We start from the raw sequence: 6,396 nt of genomic DNA, 5'->3' as shown, positions 1-6,396 counted from the left end.
ATGTCATTTGAGCTCATTCCAGCGTGTGGGGTTAGGAAGGGTCCAGCTTCATCCCTTCGCGTGGGGACACCCCGTCTTCCCAGCACCAGTTGTTGAAAAGATTGTCCTTCTGCATCGAGTGCTCTTGGCACCTTGTCAGAAATCCTTGGCCACATATGCAAGGGTTGCTACCTTGGCTCTCTACCCTACTCTGTTGGTCTCTGTGTCTGTGTCTCATGCAGACGCTTACAAAGATGGCATTATACAAACCGGCTTTAAAATTTTTATATATTTATTATCATGATTTTTTTTAAAGATTTTATTTATTCATGAGAGACACAGAGAGAGAGGCAGAGACACAGGCAGAGGGAGAAGTGGGCCCGATGCGGGACTCGATCCCAGGACTCCCGGGGTCACGCCCTGGGCCCAAGGCAGACGCTCAACCACTGAGCCACCCAGGTGCCCCTATTATCACGATTTTATCACAATTTTTAAAGATTTTACTTGTAAGTCCTCTCTATACCCAACACGGGGCTTGAACTTACAACCTGGGGGTCGAGAGTTGCCCGCTCCACCCACGGAGCCAGCCAGGCGTCCCCATACACACTGGCTTTTGAAAGACCTTACTCAGTGTGGTGTTCGCCTCCTTCCATGGCAGCAAGCGTGGACCAGCGTGTCCGACGGTGCCCCTGTGTTCTGGCACACGCACATTCCGTGTTCACGGAGTCGTCTCTGTGTGGACACCGAGGGTGCTTCCAGGTGTCAGCGTCATGCTACGGGCAACGTTACCACGATCATCCTCCAGTGAGTTGGCTTTGAAGTCGCGAGGGCCGTGCCGGGCACAGGGTGGGTGCCACCGGGTGTTTGTCGGACCGCACCTGCCCGAGCGCCGTTACTCTGTCGTTTCCTTGGGACGGATTTCTAGGCGTCGCTGCTGGGCTCACGGCTGCGCACCTGCTGTGTCCCTCCGTCTGGCCTGGCCGGCAGCTGCCCTGTGACCGGAACGGCCCCCCCCCACCGCCGCCCCCGTAACCGTCCTCATCTCAGGCGCCCTGCGGTGTGGACCTGGTCTCCGGAGACCCCCTGCCCCCCGCCCCGCTCCGGTGCACGCCGCTCCAGCCCCCGTCAGCTGTGTGACCCGGGGCAAGCCTCTCCGGGCCTCAGTTTCCCCACCTGCGCTGTAGAGACAGCAGTGACAATGAGCCGGTGGGGCTCTCGCAGATTAGCGGCCGTGAAGCACCCAGGACGGTGTTGTCCCCGTCGTGGAAGGCTCGGCCCCAGCCTTAGCTTGGTCATTTGTTCCAATGTGTTGCTTACCCGGGTGTAGACGAGCACAAGGATCACCCACACCTGCCATTTCCCGCATTATCATCGCCGTGCCGGATGTTATCGGGACCGCGCTGTGGGTTCGTGTCAGAAAGACGCCCGCCGGGTCTGGGATGGGGTGAAATTTGGACATTTGTGCCCACGTTGAAGAGCTGGGGTGCAAGGGAAGGGTGGGTGCGGGGCGGGCTGGGCGCAGAGGGGCAACTAGCACCCTCACGGGCCAAGGATCGGGCCCTACGCGGCGGGGAGCCCAGTCCCCTCCTGGTTCCAGACCCGGGGGCAGTGGAGGCCGAGGTCCCGGGCGTGGGGGGGCATCTGCATCCTGGGTGGTGACTGTTTCCGGATCGCGCCGCCCAGCTGTCCCGGGTGCCCTCCAGCTCCGGACCCTGCAGGACCTGCTCTTCCCCGAGAGCCTCCCCCCTTTCACTTTGCTTCTGCGGAGCTTTCCCGCGGGGTTTGGCTGCAAGGAGATCCCCGCTCCTCGGTCGCGCGACTGGCGCCCGTCTTACTCGTCGGGCTCATTCTGTTTTCATTCCTCAGGGTTTGATGGATCCCAATCCTAGCGCCCCACCACTTAAAATCAAGCTTCCTTTTGGAGTGGAAGTGCCTTCTGATTATTGGCCTCCGAGCCCCTTCAAGTCCAGAGGGGATTTTCTAAGGACCCGGGACAGGACGGAGCCGCCCTCCCAGAGCCGCTGGACCCCGAGGCGAGCTCCGCGGCCAGGCCTCGCCCAGCGGCCCGCGTTTCTCCCTTGTCCCCGTGAGGCTGTGGCGGAGCAGCCCTGGCTCCGGGATCCCCCCCGGGTGCGCACGCGGTGACGATGACGGGGACGGTGGCCCGGCTGCGGGGCCCTGCCTTTGCCTGCCCGCCTCCTCCCCCGCCCGTAGCCGTCTACGCGGTCTGGGGACTGAGCGGCGCTGGGCGTTCCTGAGAAGCGGTCGGCAGAGCTGGGGATCGCTCGGCATCTGCTTAGAGACGCGGTGGAGACGTCCCTCCCCCTGGATGCGCGGCTGGCAAATTCCAACTGAAAGATAAAAGCCAAGCGCTCTGCTGAGTCATAGAACCTGGGAGCGGGCTGCAGCCGGCCTGAGTCCCGCGCCGAGGATCCGAGGATCCGAGGATCCGGGTCAGACAGCGCGGAGGTGAGGGCGGGGCGGGGCGGGGGCGGGGGGCTGAGGCCGGCAGGGGCGTCGCTGCCCTCGGCCTGGGCATTGGGGCTTTGTGCACACGCTTGTTCCCTTAGAGTCCGCGTCTGTGTTTAGCATCAGACCCACGGAGCTGGGAGCCAGCAGCGTGGACTGTCATCCCGGGTGTGCAGAGAACACGCGGGCCGGGAGGCCGGGGACGGCGTCCCTCTGTGCCCCCGAGCCCATCGGGGTGTGGGGCCTGGCACCCCGTGGGCAGTGGGCCTCTCCTGCCGGGCACCACAGCTTCCCAGGCTGGAGCGCGTCCCCACGGCAGCCGCGGGGTGCGGGGGTGCCAGGCCGGGCCCTCCGCGTGCAGGCGCTGCTGGGCACCCCGGAACGCAGCACCGGCCCCAGGCCCCGGGGCTCCCTGGTCCCCCAGTGGGACCGGCGGTGCAGGGGGTTCCTCGGGGCCTGGTTTGGCTGCTCAGTACGGGCACGTGGATGGCTCTCGCTCACCCTTATCGGCCGCCCCTGCCCCTGGTTGGGGGCCTCTTCTCTGTGACACTTAACAGGACACACGTCTTGTCCTCGGACACCACACTCCTTATTTGAGGAAATTGTGTTTTGGGGGAAACAACAGCTTATTAAGTGGTTTCCAACCCCCGCCCGGTCCCTCTGGCCGCTCAGGGGAACCGGTGGTTGCGTAGCGGCAGGCAGGGCTGTGGTGGAGACAGCATCACGGGGACCCTGACACTAGGCGGGCGGCGTGGACACGGGCTGGCGGTGTGGACGCTTGCCCCCGCTCGGCTCGGCTCCATCGGCGCGGGGAGCGGGTAACAGCCAGAGCAGGGTTTCCTTCGATTGCAGCCCGGACCAGAGCTGCGGACCTGGAAGATTCTCAGCAGGCCCGAGCCTCTGAACGGGTGAGCGGCGGGCGTCCCAGAGGAGCAGGTCAGGCCAGGGCGCGGCCTCGGTCCCAGGTTCCGGGGGCGGCACGTCTGTGCCAGTCTCCGTCTCCGTGACTCCGTGCTGACCTCGGGCACATCCCCCGGATCGCGGGCAGGGAGCGCGGTTCCCGGGGCCACGCGGACGCCCTGGTGGGCCCAGCACGTTAAGGCCCGCTGACATCTGAGCAGCTGGGAGGTGTTCCCGCAGCCGGGCCCCCCCCAGGGAGACGACACCGTCGGTCCCCACGCACCGTGGAACCGGCTGCTCTGATTGAAGCGTGAGCTGCTGGAGGCGTCACAGCGACACGGCGATCCACGCAGGACAGCCGCCACATCTGTGTGCTCCCTCCTGCCCAGTTTCCAGACACGCAAGCCGCATGGTCGCTGGTGCAGCCCTGTGTCGAGCAGACGCTGAGGAGGCCCAGGCCACAGAGCCGCGGTCTTTCTGGAACCAACCCCGGCCCGTCCTCCTGCACACGCGCATGGGCGCCCGAGTCCCACCTCAGACGTGGCGCCGTTGGTCCAGCACCCAGCGTGGGCTTCGAGGAGCACGGTGAGGGGAGCCGGCCCTCTCTGGGTGCACAGGGCAGGTGTTCTGGGCCGTGGTCGCCCCTCCGGCACCCTTCTCCGGGGCCCCGGGGGGCCAGCACTAGCAACAGCTCAGGGACCGGCACCGCTGGCGAGATGGGGCGTAGGAACCCGCACCTGGGCCGCAGACGGTTGGGCCTCGACGTGCAGCCAGATCCAAGCCTATGGGAAGGGGCCTCTGCCAGGGATTCTCTTCTGCCCGCGACGAGGGCTTTGACCCAAAGGGAAGGCCGTGAATGTTCAAGACCAGACACCTGGAGTCTCGGTAAGCCTCCGCTTCGCACGCAGCGTCTCCGCAGTGAGACTGCGCAGTGTCCAGGAGGTGCCGTCCAGGGGATGCCGTCCAGGAGGTGCTGTCCAGGGGATGCCATCCAGGGAGTGCCGTCCAGGAGGTTCCGTCCAAAAAGGTGTCATCCAGGAGGTTCTATCCAGGAGGTGCCATCCAGGAGGTGCTGTCCAGGAGGTGCCGTCCAAAAAGGTGTCATCCAGGAGATTCTATCCAGGAGGCGCCGTCCAGGAGGTGCCATCCAGGGGGTGCTGTCCAGGGGATGCCGTCTAGGAGGTGACATCCAGGGATGCCGTCCAGGAGGTGCCGTCCAGGAGGTGCTGTCCAGGGGATGCCGTCTAGGAGGTGCCATCCAGGGGGTGCCGTCCAGGGGATGCCGTCTAGGAGGTGTCATCCAGGGGGTGCCGTCCAGGTGGTGCCATCCAGGGGAACCGTCCACGAGGTGCCGTCCAGGGGATGCCCAGGTGGCACGGCTTTTAAAAGGCCTGTGGGGCCCCGTCCTGGCGGGCGCCAGGGCAGCAGGCTGGGGCCATGTCTCCACCACTGGAGCAAACTCAGGGAAGAAAGAAGAAAAGCCTCCTCCCCGCCGTGTCCTCGGCTCACAACCTCCATGGACACACGTGGGCGCAGTGTGCTCGGCCTGCGGGGTCCCCGCACCCGACGGCCAGCTGTGCAGCCCCTCACGGACCTGTTCCGGGCACCGGCGAGACACCAGGGTCCTTCTAACAGGTCATTGGCTGCACTTCCCCTTTAAAATACGGGGTTGATTTTTAATCACAAAGTGAATGCATTCTCATGACAGAACCGTTAAAAAAATCTAGAAAAGGAAAAAATGATAAGGGACCCACAAAATAAAATATTAAAATTTTAAAATATCCTCTTTTTCCTTTTTTTTGGGGGGGGGGGCGTCGTTAGGACCCTTCTATCCGTTCCCGTTTGCAGGTCTTCCTGCTCGCGCCAGCCGCTCGTTCCCGTCAGAGGAGCCCCCAAGCCTCCCTGTAGAGCCGCCCGGATCTCGCTGCGCAGGACTTGGTCCCACAGTGGAGGCTGGGCCCAGGCTCCCGACGGTCACCGGCGGCGGCGCACTGAACGTCTCTGAACGTAACGGCCGTGTCTACAGGCTTGTCATCCCTGCCTCCCGCCCCTCCCGGCCGCGCCCCGTCTCCGCAGGCCGCCGGCCGCTGTCGCTGCCTCCGCTCCTCTAGAATCGGGTATGATGCGGACGTGTAGTGTGAATGCTGTGGCTCTGGCTGCTCTCCGCGCCATTCTGTTGAGACTTACTGTTGCACGTGCCGTTCCGGAATCCTCCTTGGGTTTTTATCCCCCCCCCCCCCCCCCGCCCCGGCATCGTGGGGCTACGCCCTCGTTGGTCTTTCCAGGTGCCGGTTGATGGGTTTGGGGTTGCTTCTGGTTTTGCTGTTACGGACGGAGCTGCGAGGATCATCCACGTCCCGGCCTTGTACACACGTGACTTTCACTTCCCTTGGGCGCGTCCGAAGGCCGATCCTAGGTAGGTGTGTGGTTCGTTTGTTCAGGAAGTAACAAAGCCTTGCACCGTTGTGCGTTCCCAGCAGCCCTGGGTGAGAATTCTGGTTCCCCGCGTGCCCGCAGTGCCTGGCGTGGCCGGCCTTCCCCCCGCAGCCGTGCCGCAGGTGTGGGTGGGAGCACCTTGCTCTATTCTCATTCCCCGGACGATCGGACGATCGCTGGGGCCTCCTTTCATGTGCTTCTTTGCTGCCTGGTCCCTTGCTTTGGTGACAAGTCTTTCAAAGCTTTTGTTTGTTTTTAAACTGGGTTGTTTTTCGTTATTGAACGTTGAGAGTTTTGGAACGTATATATCTACGTATTCCGGGTACAAGTCCTCCATCAGGTGTGTGTTTTGCAAATATGTTTTCTCAATGTGCAGTGGTTTTCTTTTTCTTTATTTATTAATGAGAGACAGAGAGAGAGAGAGAGGGAGGGAGAAGCAGGCTCCATGCAGGGAGCCTGACGCGGGACTCGATCCCTGGTCTCCAGGATCACACCCTGGGCTGAAGGTGGCACTAAACCACTGAGCCACCCGGGCTGCCCGGTTTTCCTTTGCTTAACGGCATCTTTCAAAGACAAGAAATTTAAGATTTAAAATAAAGCCCCGTTTGTCAA

General features: G+C 62.8%; 1 protein-coding gene across 1 annotated transcript in view; it reads left to right on the top strand.

The window, feature by feature from the left end:
- The first annotated feature begins 2,233 nt into the window (after nt 1–2,233).
- The window catches only part of JAKMIP3 (Janus kinase and microtubule interacting protein 3), a 73,171-nt gene continuing 69,008 nt past the window's right edge, over nt 2,234–6,396 (top strand). The window contains exon 1 of the mRNA XM_041743638.1: nt 2,234–2,448. The gene's annotated coding sequence lies outside the window, so the exon portion shown is untranslated. The remainder of the gene's footprint in view (nt 2,449–6,396) is intronic.

The sequence above is a fragment of the Vulpes lagopus genome, chromosome 2, assembly GCF_018345385.1.
Source record: "Vulpes lagopus strain Blue_001 chromosome 2, ASM1834538v1, whole genome shotgun sequence".
NCBI lineage: Eukaryota > Metazoa > Chordata > Mammalia > Carnivora > Canidae > Vulpes > Vulpes lagopus.
The sequence above is the reverse complement of the archived record's forward strand: the minus strand, read 5'-3'. Positions and strand labels throughout refer to the sequence as shown.